The sequence below is a fragment of the Pinus tabuliformis genome, chromosome 1_1, assembly GCF_031772625.1.
Source record: "Pinus tabuliformis cultivar Carrire ecotype Pingquan chromosome 1_1, CPIR1, whole genome shotgun sequence".
NCBI lineage: Eukaryota > Viridiplantae > Streptophyta > Pinopsida > Pinales > Pinaceae > Pinus > Pinus tabuliformis.
Genome location: NC_142297.1, coordinates 97,772,770 through 97,797,007, shown reverse-complemented (window position 1 = coordinate 97,797,007; position 24,238 = coordinate 97,772,770). Strand labels below are relative to the sequence as shown.

At 40.8% G+C, this 24,238-nt stretch overlaps 1 protein-coding gene across 3 annotated transcripts in view; it reads left to right on the top strand.

Moving 5' to 3' along the window:
- Positions 1–24,238, top strand: part of LOC149211835 (uncharacterized) — a 299,240-nt gene that overhangs the window by 227,201 nt on the left and 47,801 nt on the right. The gene's annotated exons all lie outside the window — the stretch shown is intronic.

The following is a 24,238-nucleotide window of genomic DNA, read 5'->3' as shown; positions in this document are numbered from 1 at the left end:
TCATCTAGGAGAGCCCTAGCCGCAGTCTTGGAGGAGATCTGGTTGTAGATCTAGAAGCCCTAGCTGCAGTCTTGGAGGAGATCTGGCTGTAGATCTAGAAGCCCTAGCTGTAGTCAATAGGAGTTCTAATGCACAACAAGGGGAGCCCTAAATCGCAGCAAAGGGAAGGTCCTTATCCGTAGCTACTGGGAGCCCTAAACCACTGTCAAGAGGAAGCCCTAAACTGCTCTCAAGAGGAGCCCTGAGTCAAGGCCTTAGCCACAACATAAGAAGGACTTCATCCACAACAGAAGGGACCTTATCATAGCATGAAGGAATGTGGGCTTGGATAGCAGCAAGACAAAGGGAAGCCACAATCACAGGGAGAAGAGATTCAGGGTTGTATATGTATGCGTTTGAGTGTAGGTAAGTGTTGTCAGCTTGCCCGAGTTCATGAGGAAAGAAACGCTGCTGTTTGGGTATCATTTGGGAAGGTGGAGTGCTACAACTAGCTATTGTGCTAGGCTACAAGCCAGAGCACATAACTGAGGTTGTGTCAAGGACTATCAAGGGTGGATAGCACCTTCAAAGGGCAACGTGGCATGAGGGAAAGCTCTTCAAGATAAACTGCAGTCCTAAAAGGACTTATCTCTTGACTATGTGGTAGTCCTAACCTGAACATGGTCATTACAACAATGGGCAACAGTACATATGATCAGTATTGCTAGACATAGGTGCTGCAATGGGACAACATGGCAATGATGACGTATTATAGCATGCATGGTAAAACATGATGCACATGGGACAACTGCAAGCGTGAAGGATCATGGACAACAACAGTATGGTAAAGCATGGACAACTGCAAGTAGAGTGCTGTATGGGACAACAATATAGTACTTGATGCAGTTAGGACACAAAGCAGCAATGGTGCAACAAGCACATGGGCATTACATGGTGCGACTGTGGCACTAGGTAAACACTGGGATAGCAGCAACATGAGGTCTAGTATTGTGATGATGGGTGCAGCATGGTGTAGCACGGTGAGGTGCAGCATATGGACGAGATGCAGCACATGATAGGTGAATGAGTCACCTTGGAGAATCAGTTGAGGCAACATGTCTTCAACTGATCTCATGTAGAGATAATATATTTGTCGAAGTATTGACATATGTTGTAAATATACTATCTCTTTCTCTCTCTTTGCTGAACTATTGAAGAACAAATAAGAAGAATTTATCAAGGGTTCCCCACATTGGGGTTTGTCCCTGGCTAGCGTCACATCTTGTGTCCTTTTTTCTTGGCTTGTCTTCTGCGTTTTATGTTTATGTTCTATTTGTAGTTTGTATCGTGAAACTGTTAAGTTATGGTATGTTTCTATTGTGAAACTGTTAAGTTATGGTATGTTCTATGCTTAGAGCAGTTTACTTCTTTTTCTTATTATTATCCACATATTAGCAATCATATGTACATTAAGTAAAGTGCAGATAGAACATTAAACGATCGACAAAAAAACAAGCCAAGACAAGAGACACAAGATGTGGCAGCTAGTCAGGGACAAACCCCAATATGGGGAAACCCTTTGATCAAATTTTCCTTTATCTTCAACAATTCAACAGAGAGAAATAGTACATAAATCTGATTTACATTAGCGACAACAAACCCTAGATCAACCCTAAACTAGGGTAGACAATATCTTGCAAACCGACCGTCGGATTGGCTTGATTCCTTCACCAAAAATGCAACGCTCTGAGGAGAGTCAGTTCCACCTACAACGCAATTCTGAGAGAGAGTCTGATGGTCAACGCTGGTCAAACTTCCAATGCAATTGCAGCCCAAAATTCTGTGTCTTCCTTCCACATGTGTGAGAGAAGAGTCCCTTTCTGCGCAGTAGGAGAAGAGCCTCTTTTCTGCGCAGGAGAGAGAGAGAAAATGTTGATGATGAATAGATGTGTCTATTAGGCTTTTGAGCCTACATGAGTTGCTGGTCGGCTTGATAATTATTCCATAATCAAAATAAATTCATATCTCCATAAATACTTATCAGAATCGGATGATCTTTATATCAATCCTACACCTCTCGACGAGAGGAATCTAATAAAAATATTATCAACCATGAATAAGATGACCCACATGGAGTTTGGCCCTAGTTGCCAATTTTGACACTCTCTCTCAACTAGGGAGAACTCCATCTGCAATTCGTCTGTCGGTCGCTACTATTCATCCATCAAATGCACTGCCCTGTACAACTTGACCCCTGCTCTGCTCTGCTCTATTATGCCTACTTTGCTCTGTTCTGTTCTTACCCGTTCTGATCTGCTCTGCTTTTTCTGAATTATGAAGAGGAGGAAATGATCGAGGATGTATCATACCATGCTCCACTGACTCAAACTCAGTCTCAGAGTGTGTACCATTGGTCCCAGACCAGTCCTCAACTGACCCGAAGTCAGTGTCATAGTGGGTACAACTCCTACCACTGGTCCTAGACCAGTATCATTGATCCTAGATCAATGAAAGTCATCCTAGCATAGGGAGTACGGTAGATACAACGATGCGTCCATCGGTATTACTATGGTCCCTATCCTCATTTCCCTACTCATTGATCAGATGAGAGGTACTTCCCATGAGTCCTAGACTGCGTGGGTAGGATGCCTTGACAGGAGAACTAAGCAATCCTGTCCATAAGAGAGCGAATCTTCCTGTCCCATAGGAGAGCGAATCATCTTGTCCACAATCGCCATAGAGAACACATCATCCAGGCCTCACAGGAGAACTAATCATCCTGCTACACAATCGTCATGGAGAACACATGATCCAGGACTCACAGGAGAACTAATCGTCCTGCTACACAATCGTCATGGAGAACACATCATCTAGACCTCACAGGAGAACTAATCATCCTGCTACACAATCGTCATAGAGAACACATCATCCAGATCTCACAGTAGAACTAATCATCCTGCTACATAGTCTCCATGGGGTGTCACAGGGAAAGTTTTTGATTCTTTTACCCTGTACACGTACAGCACCAGGGGATGGTGAGTCACCCTGTGGTCATATGTTGCTCCAAGTACCCCGCGGCCCCCCTCAGAGCTCCCAGAGCTCAATACATCATATAGGACCCTCATCAGAGGGTCTTTGAACGATAACAAGTCGTTCTCAGAAAGTCAAGAATTTGACCTTCCCTAGGGGCTTTGTCAGAATGTCAGCGACCTGTTCATCTGTACCGATATGTTGGAGCCTTATTGCTCCTCACTGCACCATATCTCAAATATAGTGGTACCTGATATCGATATGCTTGGAGCGATCATGAAATACAAGATTCTCTGACAAACGAATCCCACTTTGGTTGTCACATAGGATCATAGTGGTATCCAATGTAAATCCAAACAGCTCACTGAAGAGTTTTCACGACCAGACTGCCTCACAAGAGGCCATGCTGGCAGCAATATACTCTGCTTTGGCGGTGCTCAAAGCCACCGACTTTTGCTTCCTGCTCATCTAGGATATCGAAGCAGATCCCAAGGAGAAACAACACCCGAATGTGCTTATACGGTCCACCACATTGCCAGCCCAATCAACATTAGTGTATCCAAGGAGTCTCACATCTTTGGTAGTGTATCTTAACCCATAAGTAATTGTGCCACGTAGATATCTTAACAGATTCTTGGCACCAATCCAATGTATGTGGTGAGGTTCAACCATATGTTGACTCAACGTGTTGACTACGAAGCATATATCTGGATGGGAGATCACTAAGAAGTTAGAACATTAATGCTCTGACGAGTTGACGATACTCGGTGGCATTTCGTTAAACAGGTCCAGCAGCGCTACCGCTTAACTTCTTAGAGTCAAGCTCCATCGGGGTAGTAACAGGCTTGCAGTCCACCATACTGAATCTTTCCAATATCTTCACCACATATTTTCCTTGAGATAGGAAAATTTCCCTTGGCTTTTGCCAGGCTTCAAGTCCTAGGAAATAGTGCATTAGTCCTAGGTCCTTCATTTCAAATTCAGAAGCCAACTCCCTCTTACATTTGTTAATGAGAGGGTCTGCACCTGTTAGAAAGAGGTCATCCACATACAACACCAGTATGAGAGGTTTGTCATCTTCAATCTTAAAGTAAAGGTTAGGATTGACTTCACTCTTAGTGAATCCCAGCTTCATCAAGTAGCTATCGATCCTCTCATACCATGTTTGGGGTGCTTGGTTCAACCCATAGAGAGCCTTCTTCAACTTGCATACATGAGATTTTCGATCATAAATCTCAAATCCTTGGGGTTGCTCTAGGTAGGCCTCTTCTTTGATCGAACCATGCAAGAACGCGGTCTTGACATCCATCTGATGTAGGTTCCATCCTTGTGAAGTCGCAAGGGCTATGATCGAGTGGATGGTGGTATATCTGGAAACAGGTGCAAATATCTCGTCATAGTCTATACCTTCCTTCTGGGAGAAGCCACGAGCGACAAAACGAGCCTTATACTTTTCCGTACTTCCATCTGCTACATGCTTTATCTTGTAAAGCCATTTAGAAGTGACAACTGTCTTGTCCTGAGGTTTGGGAACCACTTCTCAGACATCATTCTTCATAATAGACTCATATTCTTTGGTCATAGCATCCTTCCAAGCTTGACGACATCTGAGAATGATGGAGGCTCATTTTGTATGATCGTGCTCATGATGGTTAGGTATTATTGATACCTGTTAGGTTTCTTACTTTCACAGAAGGTTCCTCGGGGTGCAGTGTGTCCTTCAACATCATCGAGTAGCCCCCTAAGCCAAGAGGGCCTCTTCCTGGAAGAGGAACGCTCAGGTGGATCAATGGGATCCATGGGTTCATCCACATGGGCATTGTTCACCATAGCCCACGAAGATTCCTTTCTTTCCTGATGCACCCAATTTATTCCTTTTCTCTTTCAGCACATGAAAATATACAGGGCTTTCAAAAATTCTAAAATGAGATACGTCAGGTTTCTTACCGGTGAACATTTCTTCAGGAGTCTTGGAACCCACTGCTTGATGAGGGCATCGGTTTTGTACATATACGGCGGTGTTTGTAGCTTTGGCCCATAGAAACTTCGAAAGTCTTTGATCATGGAGCATGGCACGGACAACTTCCACAATCGTATGGTTCTTCCTTTCCGCCACACCATTCTGTTCAGGAGTATATGGTGTAGTAGTATCCCTCTTAATGCCAGCCTCTTTACAAAAGTCATGAAACTCGTTAGATTCATATTCAGTCCCATTATCAGTCCTTAAGATCTTGATCTTCTTTTCGGTTTGATTCTCGATCAAGGTTTTGAAGTGTCGAAACCAAGAGAACACTTCATCCTTCTTTTTCAAGAAGTATATCCAAGTCTTTCGAGAATAGTCATCTGTAAAAGTAAGGTACTATAAATATCCTCCCAAGGAGTTCACAGGCATCATACCATATATGTCTGAGTGAGCCGACTGTAATATATTAGAGGTCTTGCTTTGGCTTGAGGGGAATGGTCCCCTTTTGAGCTTTCCTTTGGCACATCCCGAACATACACCTTCTTTCTCTATTCGGAATTCAGGCATCCCTGTCACCATTTGTCTTACATCGGGTAGAGCTTTTTAATGAAGGTGGGCAAACCTCCGATGCCAAAGTTTGGACTGAATAGATGTGTCACAAGACATGGAACCTAGCGGACTTCCACTGACCTGATATAATGAATCAACTCGAAACCCAAAAGTGAAGGCATCTTTAACATTGTTTTTCCATACACGTACCTTGCCATTGCTGAAGGTCACCTTGTAGCCTTTGTCTTCCATTGCCGAGATGGACACCAGGTTCTTTTTGAGGCCAGGTACATATAGTACATCCTGTAAGTGGATCGTATTACCTTGATTCAATTTAAGAGAGTCATTGCCTACACCTTTCATGAGATATTTCAAATTATCTCCAAGGACAATTTCTAGGTTAGTTTCTTTCTCTATCAGATTATGGAGAACTTCTTTGTAACCAGTGAAGTGCCTTGAGGCACCACTATCAATAAGCCAGTTTCCTAGCGAGTTCGGAGGAGCAAAGGTAGATAGAGCAGCTGGTAGATAATATTCATCCTACTTATTGTCAACAGTGTTATATTCATACTTGGAATTTCTTGCCTTCTTGAATGGTTATCCTCTTCCTTGATTTCAGCACTCCTTTTACCTCTGCCATTAGATTTGCCATTCCTTTGATTGCCATGAGAGGGATTTTGATCGTCGTGCTGGTGAGAGTTCCTTCTATCAGAACATTCCCTTGCATAGTGACCTGCTTTATCGCAAATTTAACATCGTCCTTTTCTCCCACCCTTAGGTCCAACCTTTCTTTTTGATTTAGTCCCGAAATTATTTCTTTTCTTAGCATGAGAAGAAAAGGTAGCAGGAGGACCTTTAGGCATGGACATTTCTTGCTCCAAGAGTCGTGAGTGCCATTTCCCTATTAGTAATAATCTCCCCAATAGATAGGAGAACGTTCTTGATCTCAGTGATTCTTAAGAAGTATGCTTGCTTACTCTCATCGTTGCCCTTCTTAATTTCTTTCAACTTATTTCTAAGAAACAAGAGTTGATTTGCATCATTAACTTTAAAAAAATTCACCAGTCTATCGTAGATTTCCTTGGAGGTGTTGAGGTCAGAGATGTAGGCCACCAAGCGCTTGTCGATAGAGTCCCAGATGATCTTCTTTGTTTTGACTTCACTGGTTTTCCATTTGTTCCTGGCAGCAGCGGGTGCATTTGATGGAGGCTCAACAATATTGCCTCTCACATGGTCCAACACTCCTTGATCTTCTAAGGTTAGATCAAGAGACATCTTCCATCCGTGATAGTTAGACTTCCCATGGAGCTTGTCTTCGGTAGGGAAGAGTGTTGAAAACCCCGTAGTTCTTTTAGGATAGCCTTGCCAATCTTCTCTTCGGTGATTGCTCTTGCTTTTGCTCGGGCTTTGTCTTCACCTCAGCTCTGATACCATGTTAAGTTATGGTATGTTCTATGCTTAGAGCAGTTTACTTCTTTTTCTTATTATTATCCACAGATTAGCAATCACGTGTACATTAAGTAAAGTGCCAATAGAACATTAAACGATCGACAGAAAAACAAGCCAAGACAAGAGACACAAGATGTGGCGGCTAGCTAGGGACAAACCCCAATATGGGGAAACCCTTTGATCAAATCTTCCTTTATCTTCAATAATTCAGTGGAGAGAAATAGTACATAAATCCGATTTACATCAGCAACAGCGAACCCTAGATCAGCCCTAAACTAGGGTAGACAATATCTTGCAATCCATATGTCGGATCGGCCTGATTCCTTCACCAAAAAATGCAGCCTTGTGAGGAGAGTCAGTTCCACCTACAACGCAGTTCTGAGAGAGAGTCTGATGGTCAACGCTGGTCAAACTTCCGATCTTCAGTTGCAGCCCTAAATTCTGCGTCTTCCTTCCACACGTGTGAGAGAAGAGTCTCTTTCTGCGTAGTAGGAGAAGAGCCTCTTTTCTGCGCAGGGGAGAGAGAGAGAGATGTGATGAGAGTGTGTGTCCAAATGAGGAAAATACCTCTTGTATTTATACACAAATGTTGATGATGTATAGATGCGTCTATTGGGCTTTTGAGCCTACATGAGTTGTTCGTCGGCTTGATAATTATTCCATAATCAAAATAAATTCATATCTCCATAAATACTTATCGGAATCGGATGATCTTTAGATAAATCCTACACCTATCGATGAGGGGAATCTAATAAAAATATTATCAGCCATGAATAAGATGACCCACATGGAGTTTGGCCCTAGTTGCCAATTTTAACAAAAGCACTGCGAGACCACATTCCTCGCTAAGAGGGAGTGTTGATTTTTGGTAGTATTAGATGTGCTCTAGCCATGAAATTTGGTGGAGAGGCTAAGGCACATGAGATCTCCAAGACCCAGGAATAGTTTGGAAAAGTTCCACCTAGATGAGGAGTTTTTAAAATAATTAATATTTTTAATGGGTTCTATGTCTAAACTTAGGAAAATAAAAATATTAATGTGTATTAATAAAATATGGGTGAGAAAGTTCTAAGTGACGAGGGTCAAGCTAGTTGTAATCGTAGCCGTTGATTAGGGACTTAATTTCGACCATTGATTCATCAACAAAAAAAGTATAAGAGGAGGCTTGAGGGTCAGTTGGAGAGACACGAAGTGATCAAAAATTCGATTTTCTGGGGCGAGGTTTGCTGAGGAAATCAAGTTAGTGATCAGAGTTGCAGCAAGGGGCAGAGTTTAGCGAGGGATTTTCATCCGAGGCTGAAGAATACATAACAGAGAGGCAACGTAGTGCTGGGAGAGACAGCGCAGGCCCTAGAAGGGTTGACACAGAGGCTGTAAAGCTGACGCAGAGGGTTGACGCAGTGAGTCGCAGAAGCTGCAGAGGTTGATGCTGGGCCTCAGAGGTAGTTGTGGGGAGATTTTGTGGAGCAAACTGGGAGAAGATTAGTAGATTTTGAGCTGGGAGAGGGTGACGCAGCTCTTGGAGGATTGACGCAATTCCAGAGCAGTGCTTGGAGCAACTTTTGCTGTCTAGCATAGGGAACAACCCGAGTTGCTGTGGGGTTTGGTCATCCGCTTGCTGATTTGCGGAATATCTGTCTCTGGATAGAGGTACTACTGTTGAGGATATTTTCTGTTGGGTGAGCCATTTCTGGAACCCTAGTTGTATTCATGAAATCTTCTTAACAAATACAAACCCTCTATAGGCTGCATCGGCTTTCTCGAATTGGGTTTTTCCGGGGATAATTGTCCAAAAATAACGGTGTCCCTTGTGTTATTGTCTCAATTTATTTCAGTGCGTAATTTGTATATTTGTGAAGGTTTAATAGTGTTTACTTCAATGTTTATGAAAATTAAATAACTTGTTAATGTAAAGAACATGTAGGAGATTGTAAACCAGTAATTGCAGTAGGGGTTTCTGATGTGTTAGATTAAGGTTCATTTCACTTCAACCTCCTCTCTAGCCCTAGATGTGGGCTTCTAAGACCATTTTTGGCATGGTTGTGAGCCCCTAGGGCCTTGGCCTCCTCCTTGAGCTTGGACGACAGCCCTTTAGGGTTTGTCGTGGGCCGTTAAGGATTCTTAAGGCCTAGCCGCAACCCTTTTAGGTCCTTCTGTAGTCTCAACATTTTCCCTCCTTGGCCCGTGTGTGAGCCCTTTGAGGGCCTGCGGCAGCCTTTTTCTAGCCCTAGAAGGCTAGCCACAGGCCTAAAGAGGCCTCAACCTCCTCTCCAACCCTAGTAGTGGGCTTCTAAGGCCATTTTTGGCTTGGCCGTGAGCCCCTATGGCCTTGATCTGCCTACTTGAGCTTGGATGACAGCCCTTTAGGGCTTGGCGTGGGCTGTTAAGGCCTCTTAAGGCTTGGCCGCAACCGTTTTAGGGCCTCCTCCTCCTTTCAGCCCTCCCTTTCGTCCTCCTAACCGCTCACTCTCCCTCTCGGCCTCCCCTCTGAGCCTTTTGCTACCTCCTTTAGCCTTTGTGTCGACTTCTCTGGCCTCTGTCCCTAGCCGCTAGACCTTTTATGCGTCCTTCACCCCAACGCTAGCCCTAATAAGTCTAGCATTAGCCTTTCTCGACCCTAGTTTGCCTTTCCTCCGCCTTTGGTCTCTGAAATTTCCGGACTGAATATTGGTGGGTTTTGCAGGGAGAAATTGGCTCAAGTTTGGTGTTTTTAGGTGCCAAGTCCATTGAATTTTTTTGGCAACTTGGGCAAACGTTCTCCAAGGCCTTGGGCCTAGGGTTTGAGCTCTAAACGCTCATCTGTTTGCTACAACTCTCTGAATACATTGATAACAGTGATAAAATTCATATTTAAGTGCCCTAAAATCACATCCAAATTGCCTAAATACAGTAAGAGATTCATGGTAAAAGTTTACTAGTCATTTGGGGAATTTGGCTTTGTTTCTTGGGCATAATCCTTAATAATTTCATCACTGATATCTCTGCATAAAAGTGTGATCAGATCTGATACAGTCTGAATACATCTTAAGAGGGCTAAAAATCTCATAATTTCATATTGGCAAACTTGTTTTGGCATTTGAAAACTTTTGGGCACATTTTGACACAAGTTATTGCACTAATAGTTCACTGTTTGCTTACTTTTTTTCTTCTCTAATAAGGGATTTCAGTTCTGATATAACACTAAATAATTCATCATAAGAATGTTGGATAGCTTGTGTTTCCACTTGGCAAGTCATTTAATGTCTCATTGATTATTTTTTGGTTTTTACATGCTTGTCATTTCTTGGATCTAGAGTATTTTACTTGCTGCTATCCTAAAGATTAATAGGTGCTCATTTCATTGGTGTTTCTACGTGCTATTGTGAAGAAGCTTGTCTTAACATAGGCTAACGTTTGTTTGTTTACTTTTAAGCTAATTCATAACCTCTAAAAATCATTAATTTTGCACTAAGAACTCGCACATCATAGCTCTAATATTCCAATCTTGTTGAATGGTTCATGTTTGTTTGGGCATTGAAATTTCATTGGCATTGGAGTTGCTCTCTCTTTCTTAAGTGTCTTAGCATCTAATTGTTTAAGGAACATTGCTAAGGAGATAATTGGATAGTGGCTAAACAATTTGTATTGTCTGTCTTAAGCATTGGCTTTTTTAGTGGTGAGCATCTCTTAATATTGGCATAAGATCATGATTGAAGTTTTTTTTTTTAATTATTTCAAGTAATTGTCATCATTGGATAAGTGGTTAAGCATCTTGTGAAGATAAGTTTATCTTTGGATTGATCTATTGTTTAATATTGACACTTGATAATTGACACATTCATAGTAATAAGATTGTCTTTCCATTCATTGTTAAGTACTCTCGTCATTGAGGATCAATCATAACTTAAGTACTTAAACATTAAACAATCTTAACCCAAGAATCACTCATACACCTTGCATAAGCATTATAAGTCTAGTTGCATTAATAAACATACCTCCAATCATAAGCTTGGTTGATAGACTTCTAGGGCCACCCTTTCTCAATTTAGCTTGAGTGATTGAACACCTTTCTAGTGGTTAACACAGTGACCTTGTAGTCGTTAGAGCCATAGTCTCTGCATTGCTGGAGGCATCAGGTGGTTGCAACACAGAGGGAGGTATCGTTAATCAAACCTTTTACTTGCTTCTCGTTGGCTTTCATTCCACAACCTACTCTAAAGACTGATTCCAAAACAATTAAGAGGAAGGTCATACTTAGAATAGACATCTAACAAAAAGTAATCAAGATTCTTGCATCCCACCTATATCTTAGGATTTGCATAACATATAGGTTAGTAAGTCATCTAAGAAGCAATAATCCATTCGGTTACTTGGTCTCTAATTAATAATAAGCAAGAAGTTTACTCCATAATGCACTGGTGTCACATTCGAATTCAATCTAATCCTTAAATCTTGCTAAAATTAACCAAGTAGCTAGGCCACGCAATTGTGTCTCCCGGACTCATTGGTTGCCAACTTGTCCTTTGTCTTCACATTTCCATAGGGGCTACCCCCCATAGCTTTCTATTTGGACACAACTAGAACGGAGAGGTTAGGGATTAGAGTGACAACCACGGGCCTGAGTTGTTGTCGCATTGCCTCTACAATGTGAGCGATAACACTTCCAAAGCATGTAAGCCTATTATCTGAGCCTGTCTTGAATAAGATTTAGAAATCACTCTTTATTCTATTGTTGATCCATATATCCTAGTGGTTCCTCCCATATCAGGACTCCTCCCATCGGTGAAAGTCTATAAAGAGTAGAGAGCTTTAGTTGAGGGTACAATGGGGTATTTCTCCATTGTTTCCACTTGACCTACCAGTTGCTCCATTGGAACCCCTCTTAGGACCCCTGCTAGTTTGAGCGGTAACATGGCTCTTGCATCAAAGGGTCCTAGTCAGGGATAGTGGGAGAAGAAGAAGAAGAAGAAGGACCTATCTAAGGTCAAGTGCTTCAGGTGTGGCGAGTTTGGCCACTATAGTACTTAGTGTCCTCAAAGGAAGAAGGACAAGCAGGAGAAGCAGGATTAGGCAACAACATCTGTAGAGATAGACAAATTGTCCTCCAGGTTGGAGGAGGACTTCTCTATGTTTGTAGCTATACCTCTAGGAGTGAGGTGGGGTGATATGGAACTATAGTCCCAAAATAGCGCAAAGGATGGGGCATGGTCCATTGAGGTGTCGTCCTCATGGATCATTACCTTGCTACAGAGGCCCACAATATTCAGTACCAGGATGGATCAATGTCAGTTGAGGTAGTCAGATTCCAGAGTGACAGTGGTAGACTAGTAGCAGTCAGATGTTGAGGAGCGCAGAGCAATGTTGACAACACAACAGGAGGCTCGGTAGTAGAGTCAACAACGATACATATTCCCCAGTGGACAATGTAGAGGCTAGTAGCAATCAAATGCTCAGGAGACAAATGCAACACAAAGACACAGTTGATTCGGTATTTCAGATGCTTCTCACTTGTAGTAGTTGGAGTAGCAACAACAACAATTGAGAGGGAGTTGCAGTGTAGATGCAGAGTTGGCAGCAATATCGCAATGTAAGCAACAACACAAATGCAATATCAGAGTTGCGCAGTGGTTGGTGGGTAGTGGTATGTAGTCACAGTGGCCAGACATCAACAATGTATGGAAGATGATGCAGAGAAAGGGTGTTGGAAGCAGTTCAACACTACAACACCTTCCTTGGTAAGAGGGAGTGTTAGTTTTTGTACCATCAGATGGTGTGCTAGTCTCGACAGTTGTCAGAGAGGCTAAGAAGCACTAGGATTCCAAAACCTAGAAAAGGTTTTAGGAAAATCCACCTAGAAATGGCTTAATTAAGTTAGTTAATCAGTAATTAAATTTTTCCTAAGTCTAAATTAAGGAAAATGAGTAATTAACAGGAATTAATTGAGGAATGTTAGATTTCTCTAGAAACTCACGTGGATCGACTAGGAAATAATCGCAACCATTGATTAAGATTTAATCCTGGCCTTTGGAGTCTGTTGACCACTACGTGTCAACTACCCTTAGGAGTACACCCCCTTTTTTCGCAAAAGGGATAGCGCTTAATCGACATGTCTGTGCCACTCAATAGTCATCGTCGACCTGATCATGTTATATTGTAAACCCAGTTTGCATGTGTAAATTGTAAATAATCTTAGCAGATCTGTGTCATGCATGTATTTGCCTAGGCAAACCTAATTTTCTAGTAATAATCTACGTTTTGGAAGGGTTTTTGTCTCACTGATCCATGATCGGCAGAGTTTTCCTTCAGCCTAACCCCAAAGCCAGAATGGATTTTGTCATTAGAATCTTAGGGGAATCCTAGTGTGCTAGGTCGAGTCTATGTAAAAGTGATTTGGAAATAGACCTAATTACTTGTCTAGGCTATTTTATTACAAATTGCTTGATCTGCTAGATTATGTTTGTGTCGCAGGACTGGGTAATCTATGAGGGTTTATGCCAAATGGGTTTTCCCCCTGGAGATGTAAAATTGTAAAAGTCATGATGTAAAGTGTCTTGAGGGTTAATGTTTTAATCCCCTCATAAGTCCTAAGTCCTAGGTCCTAGGTGATTTTTCCAAAGGCTAAGTTCAAGGATCCAAAAATAAAAAATAAAAAACAATAAAAAATAAAAGATATAAATAATAAAAAATAAAATAAAAAAATAAAAACAAAAAATAACTAAAAAAATAAAAAATAAAATAAAATATAATTTAAAAACAAATTAAAAAAATAAAAATTTGAAAAATAAAATAAAATAATAAAATAATAATAAGTCAAAGTTTTGAGAAAATAAATACAAAGTTTTATTTTTTAATATATTAAAATGCATTTAAAATTTCGACGGATGAGATTAAAAGGGTTTTTGATCCTCGTCGATAGTCGAGATCATTTTGAAATGGATCACTTGAACTCGCCGTTGGAAAATTTTCCTTTAAATAGGGTGTCAAGGGTCATTTGAGATCAGATTGGATTTGAGAGTCTGGTGCTAAAGAAAGCTCTCTTGTAGTCATTTTTGTGCAATAAAGAAAGACTTTGGGGTTAAAAATCTTGCTGGCGTTACTCTTCTGGAAATGCTTTAAGATCTTTTATTTTTCTGCATAATTTTATTTTCAGTCATTGATAATAGCTTGATGAAGATTGATTCAGGCACAGGTATCTTGTTTGATCTCCGGGGTTTGAATGATGGTTTAGATTCTGAAATATAATGGCATGTATCTCCATTTGATCTGGATTTCACTATTGTTTTTTCCCTCTATGTTAATGGTTGATTTTTAGGCTGCACAGGAAATCTTAGTTTTGATTTTACCGGGCGTTAGGGGAAGTTCTCGGCTGAACTAGCCAACTCCCGGATTGTGTTTTTCTGAAAGAGCCCAGCCAGTTCTTGATCCCGGGCTTATCATTTGAAATTTTTTATGAATACATGAAGGGTTTTCTGAAATATTTCACATTGAAATTAAATTCTGAAAATATTACTGTGGATTATTGACAAATCTGGCTGCTTAAGAGTCGAAAATCTGTAAATATTGTAATTTTTAGCTGGTTTTAGGGTTTTCAGTTTTGTTTTTGGAACATTTTACTGCTGAGTTTTCTGTTTTTGCCATTGCAGATTGCAAGAATAGATTTTAAAAGTTTTTCAGGGTTTCCAGCAAGGATAATCTTCAACAGATTTTCTAGTTTTCTGAGGGAATTTGATGGTTTATTAAAATTGTTTTGCTGCTTGGGGTTTATTTTTATTTGCAGAGAAATTTTGAAATTTTTTAGGAGGCTGCAGCCTTGCCTTACATCCTCTGCTCCAACATTCTGCCAGCAACACCAAAATTTGCAGCTCTCTCCTTCTTCGCTGCTTATCTCACCCATTCCCACACACTCCTCCATTAACCTCCACGCCTTACCATCGAAAAACGTTGCACCCTCTTCGTCATACGCATTCATCACCTGCACACTGCCCCTAAAACCTGCAATCGCTGTGGCATTCCTCCATCGATTTGCCTGCGTTTTTCCTTTCCTATGCAATTTCAGCTCCATCTCATCTTCGATTTAGTCTCTTCTTCAACGCAGAAAACCGCTCCCTGCTCCCACGCTGGCTACTCATCTTCTTCGACTCTCTTCTGCGACATTTTCTAAAACCTTCACCTACAAGCTCAATTCTCTGCCTACCTGCTATCCATGCATCCTTCTCCTCTTAAACCTGCAAGCAAAAAATAAAAAATAAAAAACGTGGCTTTCTGCGTTGAATTGCCCCATGCTGCTGTCAAACTACCTGTTTTTTTTTTAAATTTAAAAAATAAAAAGATTAGATTTTAGTTTTATTAGGATTTTAATTTTGTTTACTTTTTTTAGACTGAAAATTTTATTAAAAAAATATAAAGAAACATAAAAGTTAAAAATTTTGAGAAGGGCTAATTAAAAATTGGAAATTCTTTTTAAAGTCTTTTTTCTGTTGTGGTGAAGTTAAATGTGCTTAAAATGTTTATATCTAGAGATTAACTATTTGAAATCTGGTCAGCGTTTAAATTTTGTGGTTGCTTAAAGCTTTTTATCTTTTAAAATTTAATTGTTGGATCATTATCAAGGCGTTGTGCGTTTATTGAATATCTTACATCACTTGGGTTATTTGATGATAAATGGTTGTTTTTACTTCTGCAACATTTAATAAATAATCATTTAATCATTAACTCCATAAGGCACTGGTACTTTAATTTCCAAAAATCAATCAGGTGCTAAATCGCCTTGTTGTGTCTCCCAACCCAATTGGTCCACAGTTGGTCTTCTTTCATCCCATAGGGTCTACCCCCCTTAGCCTCGGGAGACGGCTTAAATGGAGAGATCGGGGATCAAGGTGATAGCCCTCGGTCTGAGCATTGTTGTGACAATCTGTGCGACAACAGTCCCACAAAGATATTATAAGAAGTCGATGGGTAGATGGAGGAACACACTTGAGATCGATTTTTCTTGAGCAGTTCGATTTTCCAGAGAGCATCAGCAGTTTGCCAGAAGAGTTCAAGCCAGAGAAGGGAAGAAGAAACAAAGAGGGGCAGAGACAGTGAGGTTGGAGGAATTCTCCCAGTTTCAAGGAGTAGCTTGTAGAGAGGCATAGATAGCCACAAAGAGGCTGATGAAAGGGTTGCGCAAAGGTCTCTAGATGTCAATTCGATTTTGCTAGAGAGAAGCTCGTTTTTAGTTCCAGGGGCCGGGAAGATTTCCCAGAGTGCCAGAGAAGCAGTTTCTCGGTCAGCAGCAGATAAGACGACTTGAGTAGCAACTGTTTCAGGCAGTGTGTGTTCCAGTTTTATGCTAGGGTGATGCAGGGTCTACACAGGCCAGTTTGGATGGCTCACTTGGAGCTAGCAGTTACAGATTGAATTGCTTGTGGGGTGAGAAAAATTCCTCATAATATTTTTGCCAGTGTTTTCTCTGTAGGATTCTCAGATTTCATCATCTAGTTGTACATAGATTTTTCTCACTGTCGCTTAATAATAAAAGCCCTCAACTGTTGCCTTGGTTTTCCCACATTGGGTTTTTCCTAGGACAATGGTCCAAAAATAACGGTGTTATACTTTTGTGTATATGTATCAATATTTTCTCAGTTTCCAGTTTAAATTTTGCAATATTTTTATTTGTGAAGATTGCAATGTGATTAATTTGTTGTTGTCCTAGCAATAAACTGCATAATTAATTTATAGTTAGAAGAATTAATTCCATTTGCTGCAATAGAATTTCAGTAGTTGAAATTTTCACAATGGGAAAGATGAAACAACGACTGTTGGATTCATAACTGAACGAGGAGTCCAAATGTGTAATCAGACTCGACATATGACCACTGTTGAAAATAGAAAATCCTTAGAAACTCATGAAATCTTATTCATTGGATTCATCTTTCAGTAAGGAATCCAAATCCACGATCAAAATTGACATGCATAGCTCATTGGTTTCTAAATATTTCAAGGATTTTAAATAACCATTATCTCTGAAATGTGAGTCCTCGGATGAATCCTGCTAAAAATAGTAAGTGCCATGCATGTCACCTGAATCCTCAGTTCATAAGGACTATCAATATGCGATCAATATTGCTATACAATTGCTGGAACTGTCTCCTACAAAGCAGGGATTCGTTAAAAAATGGACTCTATAAAATAGGAGTCCAGGTTGTGCAAAACTGTGTTTGAATCATCATTCAATCAATCCTGCAACTAGTCTCCCTAGGAACCAACCCCCAGCCTGTATCTGCATCTGCCTTTGAAACTCCAACCTAATGAAGTCTGCTGGCCATTAACCATCCAAATTTGAAAGGGGGAAATTTAGGGTTAACACATTAGTTGGCATTGTATAATCTCATATCTCATTCACTATTCTATTATATAGTAATTGTCCTGTATGGATTTCAAACCATTGTCCTTTTTTATGTTGGATATGTGAACATGTTGGGTTGTGTTATATTCTTTCCACGACTAGCCCACATAGTTAACCCGGGGGTTAGAGGGGGGGCAAAGACCCCCCTTCGTTGTGCTGATTGCATAGCGGGGGGGTCATAAGGAGTTTGAGGGGTGCAGGTAATCCCCTTCTATATTAGGTTGGGCGGACCTACCTATGGTTTTGTGCATGTTTTTCGCACATGGTTTTGGATGCAATGGTTTTCGGTCCATGGTTTTGGACGCAATGGTTTTCGGTCCATGGTATTGGATGCTTCAGCATGTATAAATATGTATTGTAACATTGAAAGGAAAATAATGAAAAATCAAGTTGGTAGTCCCGGTTTTGGGATCCAAGGGAAAATCTCTGTGTATATGTGTTTTATGTGAAATGCTTTCGCATTGTTTATTTTTTGTGTTTTAGCATTCATATGCAGGTAATTTCTGTACGGGGTTAAAACCTACAAAAAATTCTATTACTGCAACAACTGATTTATTTTACCTACTTATTTTCTAATAAGTTATTTGCGAAAAACCCTTCAGTAAATATTAAAACAAACTCAACTGCAGATATCACACCATAAGAATCAAACACATCAACACAGATATGTTTGAAAAATTGTCCCCGGAAAAACCCAATGTGGGAAACCGTTGCAGCAGAGGAGGATTTTATTATTAAGCTTTTCTCTAGACAAATCCTCTGGCCCCTCCCCTAGGCTCACCGTCTAGCTTCTGCGCAGCTCCTAAACCCTCTCCGTCAACATTTACCTCACTGCGTCAGCACTTGGGCTCTTTGTGTCACCCATGCTAGCCCTCTAGTGACTGCGCAGTCCAACTGCCTCTGCGTGTTCCTAAGTAACTCTGCGTTTGCCTCTCTAAACTCTGCGCTGGTCCTTTGGCACTGTTTCTACCTCTCTGTTATGTACTCGGTACCTCTTGCTGCAATCCAGACCTCTAGTTCGAATTTCTCTGCAAGTCCCTTTCCAGAAATTGAACTGACTGGTCTCCCTCAATTTATCTCCAACTGACCCTCAAGCCTTCTCTTATACTTTTCCTGTTGATGAATCAATGGTGGAGATTAAGTGCCTAATCAATGACTAAGATTAGAATAGACTTGGTCTTTGTATCTTAGAAGATTCTCATCCTTATCTTTATTAATACCCATTAATATTTTTATTTTCCTAAGTTTAGACTCAGGAACTCATTAAAAATATTAATTATTTTAATAACTCTTCATCTGGATGGAATTTTCCAAAACGATTTCTGGGTGTTAGAGATGTCATCTGCATTAGCCTCTCCACCAAGTTTCGTGGCTAGAGAACATTTGATGCTACCCCAAATCAACACTCCCTCTTAGCGAGGAATGTGCTCTAGTAATACTCCACAACTGAGCATCACTCTGATCATCCGACACCAGTAGCTGTGTTGGTGTTTGGCCTCCTTGCCCAACATCATCTGCACTACTGCATCCTATAGTGCTGCCCATGGCTCTACCACTGCCACTGCTACATCTGTACTGCAACTCCCTCTGCATCCATGCTGCTGCTGTTCCTTCCTCCCAACACTGCATTTGCACTGCAATTCCCTCTGCATCCGTGTTGCTGCCAGTCCTTCCTCCCAACACTGCATCTGCATTGCAACATCATATCCATTTCTACTACTGAAATGGATTCTTTATCATCCCCATATTTTCCCTGAAACAATCAAACTTTGTTCTTCCAAGGGCCCTGGTAAGGATGTCTGCCACCTGTTCTCCAATAGGAGTGTTGCTCAGCTATACGGCTCCTAGTTAGACACTGTCTTTGACAAAGTGACTGAATATCACTGTGCTTTGATAGATCATGAAACACTGGATTCTCAAAGAGCTTGATGCAACTCTAATTATCACACATGATCCTGGTCGCTTCCATCCTTCTTCTGAATAGGTTCACAAGCAGTTTTCTAAGCCATATGGCTTCACACAAAGTTGTGCTAGCGACCATATATTCTGCTTCAGCTGAGCTTAGAGCTACAGATTTCGGTTTCCTATTGCACCAAGAGTTCATTTCCGATCCAATGCTGAAACAATATCCAAAGGTACTTTTCCGATCCACTGAACTTCCAACCCATTCTACATCATTAAACACACTCAATTTGATATCCTTACTTCTGGTGTACAAGAGTCCATAATCGACTGTTCCCTGTAAATATCTGAGAACATGTTTGGCTGCTGCCCAATGAGCCCTCTTTGGTTTCACCATGAACTGACTAAGGGTGTTGGTAGCATAACAAATGTCTGGCCTGGTATTGACTAGATACATCAGGGACCCTATGAACTGCCTGTATACGGTGGGATCCACATCTTTGTCTTCTAATGCATCAATTTTCTTCTAGTTGGTGATCATTGGAGTAGCCATCGACCTATTGTCTTGCATCCTAAATCTCTTCAAGATCTTTGTCGCATATCTCCCTTGTCCAAGGAAGATTTTATCCTTCTGCTGCCAAACTTCCAACCCTAGGAAATAATGCATGTGTCCCAAATCCTTCATGTCAAATTCTGTGGCTAGATTCTTTTTGCAGTCCTCGATGAGCCTGAATGAACCTATCAAAAAGAGATCATCCACATATAATACTAGTATTAGAGGCTCACCTTCTACATCTAGATAGTAGAGTTTGGGATCAACATCACTCTTGATGAACCCCATTTTCTACAAGTAGCCATCAATTCGACCATACCACGCTCTAAGTGCCTGTTTGAGCCCATACAAGGCTTTCTTCAATCTGCATACATGGGACTTCTTCAAATGTGTCTCAAAGTCTTCTGGTTGTTCAATGTATAGTTCCTTTTCTATTACCCCGTTCAAGAATGCAGTTTTGACATCCATTTGATGAATCTCCCATCCCATCTAAGCTGCAAGAGATATCACGGTTTTAATAGATGTATACCTGGCTACTGGGGCAAAGGTCTATTTGTAATCAATTCGTTCCTTTTGAGCATACCCCTTAGCCACAAACCTGGCTTTGTATTTTTCCACACTGTCGTCTGCAATGTATTTAATCTTGTAGATCCATCTCAAACCTACCATTGATCTGTCTTGAGGCCTAGGCACTACTTACCAGACATCATTCACCATTATAGAGTTGTATTCCTCTACCATCACATCCAAACTTGATGTTGAGTGACCTCCTGAAACCTGGAAGGTTCCCTATCCTGAGCTACTAATACCTGATATCCATCTGGCTGTTTTCACACTCTTCTATTGTTTCTTGGTGCACCGATGAAATCTTCATTGTCCCGCAAAATCTGTCGAAGTTCCCTGCTAGTTCCTCCTCTGGTAGCATGTGCTTATGTTAGCTCCTCTTCCCATGATTCTTCCTGTTCCGAGGAAGAATTTTGGCTTCCGCTGGTTGAAGTGGTTTGACCAATGGTTCATCTTTTGACTGCTCTTCGGAAGGCATTTCTTGAGATTTTCTGAAGGCCCTATCTTCCATGAACTTCACATCTCGTCGAACTAGTACCTTCTTGCTCCTTGGAAGATAGATTCTATATGCCTTAGTGTTCTCACTATATCCCACTAGATATCCTTTCTCTGCAGTTTGATCTAACTTCTTCCTTTTCTGCTCACATATACGACGATATGTCGAACTCCAAAATATCCTGAAATCGCTGACTTTAGGAGTCTTTCTGGTGAAGACTTTCTGTGGTGTAATCTTGCCCAATGCCCGATGAGGAGTCCTGTTGTAAACATAGATTGGTGTGTTGCATGCTTCCGCCCACAAGAATTTTGGCATATCCTGATCATACATCATGGCCCTAGCTACTTCTACAGTAGTCCTGTTCTTTCTTTTTGCTACTCCATTTTGCTTCGGATTGTAGGGAGCTGTCCACTCTCTTATGATGCCCTCCTTAGCGTAAAAATCAGTGAAGTCTTTATCGACATATTCTCCACCATTATCTGAGTGCAAAACTTTTAATTATCTTCCCAGTCAGATTCTCCGCTAGAGCTTTGAACTCCTTGAATCGACAAAAAACCTCATCCTTGGTTTTGAGAAAATAAATCCAAGTTTTCCTTGAGTGGTCATCAATGAAGGTATGGAAATACTTGGCACCATTGAGAACTTTGATGGAAATAGGTCTGCAGATATTTGAGTGTATCAATCCTAGTACACTCTTGGCCGTGTGTTTGCTCTTAGGAAATGCTGCCTTGGCATACTTTCCTAGAGCACATCCCCTGCATACATCATCTCGTTCCATACTCAGATCTGAAACTCCTGTTACAGTGCTCATGAGAATTCTCAGAGCTCCATGCTGCAAGTGACCCATTCTTCTGTGCCATAGTTTGTTCAAGTCCTTGTCTCCATGACTGCCTATTAATGGCATTGGTGATTCTAGTTGTAATCTATACAATCGATTACTTTTGATCCCGATCTGCACTCTCTTTTTCCAACTCGAGTGTTTGACGTAGACGTTCTCCTTGATGAAGTAGACGTCATAGCCCTTGCCTTGTAATTGTGATATGGAAAGTAAGTTCATCCCCAATCCTGGTACATGCAACACATTTGTAACATGGAACTGTTCTCCTGATTCTGTTTGAAAGACTATGGTACCCTTCCCTACTGGAGTACACTTTGCCTTATTCCCCATGGTGATATTAAAATTCATCCTTTCCTCCTGATAATCTGAGAAACATTCTGGGATTCCTGTCATATGCCAGGAGGCTCCACTGTGTATATACCATACCTCTGATGATGCAGAGCTTGTCACACAATCAACTTCTTCTTCCAATTTGGAAGCCAACATAGAGAAATCGAAATTATTGTCTCTTGTGTAATTTTTTGAAAATCTGCACGAATCTCTTGACGTAGATGCCTCTACATCATGATCTCGACCTGTAATTGATTTTCCCTTCTTGTCTCTGATTACTTGCTCTAATATCATGTGAAAATTCTATTACTGCAACAATTGATTTATTTTACTTATTTTCCAATAAGATATTTACGAAAAACCCTTTAGTAAATATTAAAAATAAATTCAACTGCAGATATCACACCATAATACAAAACAATACATGCACAAGAATCAAACACATCAACACAGATATTTTTGAACAATTGTCCCCGGAAAAACCCAATGCGGTAAAACTAGTGCAGTAGAGGAGGATTTTATTATTAAGCTTTCTCGAGTACAACTAGGGTGCCAATCTGGCTCACTCAATAGAGACAAATCCTTTGGCGCCTCCCCTACGCTCAGCGTCTAGCCTTTGCGTGTAGTAGAGGAGGATTTTATTATTAAGCTTTCTTGAGTACAACTAGGGTGCCAATCTGGCTCACTCAATAGAGACAAATCCTTTGGCGCCTCCCCTACGCTCAGCGTCTAGCCTTTGCGCAACTCCTAGGCCCTCTGCGTCAGCACTTGGGCCCTTTGCGTCACCGTTGTAGGCCCTCCAGTGACTGCATAGTCCAACTGCCTCTGCGTGTTCCTAAGAAGCTCTGTGTCTGCCTCTCTGAACCCTGCGCTAGTCCTTTGGCATTGTTCCCGCCTCTTTGTTATGTAATTGCTACCTCTTGTTGAAATCCAGACCTCTAGTTCGAATTTCTCAGCTAGCCCCGCTCCAGAAATCGAACTGATTGGTCTCCCTCAGTGTATCTCCAATTGACCCTCAAGCCTTCTCTTATACTTTTCTTGTTGATGAATCAATGGGCGAGATTAAGTCCCTAATCAATGGCTAAGATTAGAATAGACTTGATCTTCGCCTCTTAGAAGCTTCTCATCCTTATCTTTATTAATACCCATTAATATTTTTATTTTCCTAAGTTTATATTTAGGAACTCATTAAAAATATTAATTATTTTAATAACTCTTCATCTGGATGGAATTTTCCAAAATGATTTCTGGGTCTTGGAGATCTCATGTGCTTTAGCCTCTCCACCAAGTTTTATGGCTAGAGCACATCCGATGCTATCCCAAATCAACATGATATTCTGTTAATTAAGTATTGTTCATTACAAACCCCAAAACTGAACTTTGAATTAGCAAAATAACAGTTCTAAAATAGCAGGAGAAAAACTCCAAAACAATGAAGAGAAAAGTTCCAAATGAGCTCAACAAATTCTCCAACTCAGCCCTTTGACTCAGGCCAAGAAACTCTCCGATTCAACTCTCCAAATCAGCCCATGAAATTGTCTAATTCGACACTCCAAATTAGGCCAACAAGCCATCCAAACCAACCAGAAGAATGATGCTGAATGAAAGTGAACACTTGCTACAAAATTCATAAGCCCAAAATTCCAAACTGATCAAAGAAGGGTGTGAGCCAAATGGAGGTTGGGGCAGGGGCCATGTGCACTGAATAGAAAGGGGGAAGGGTGATTAGGTTTAGGGTTTAGTTTTTTTTTTTTTTTTTTTTTGTTATAACTTTTGAGTAGTCCAAGTGGGACCTGAGTGCCTCTGTATAACCTTGTATGGAACAGACCAGTTCAGACCAGAGAGGTTGGTTCCATAATGGCCATTTATAGTTGGAACCACTAGTTCCACCTGGATCCAGTCCAGATGGCTGGTATCACTAGTTCTAGGCTAGTTCTGATAAGGTTGATTACAAGCAAGAATAGAGACATAACCTTTTTCTGCTTTGAGTCCAAAGCATCCTCGATGGGGGATGCAAAGTAATAAACATATACTAGTTCTAATACTGATACTCAAAGGGTATGCGTTAAAAAAGACATGCTTATTCACATATGTGACCATTAAATGTATACTTATACTCAGCATCACATGTTATTGAATTCAGTCATTCACATATTCATTATTAAATATTTTTAATTTATCCATATGGATTTTTTGTGTTATCCTTCTTATGTTGGATA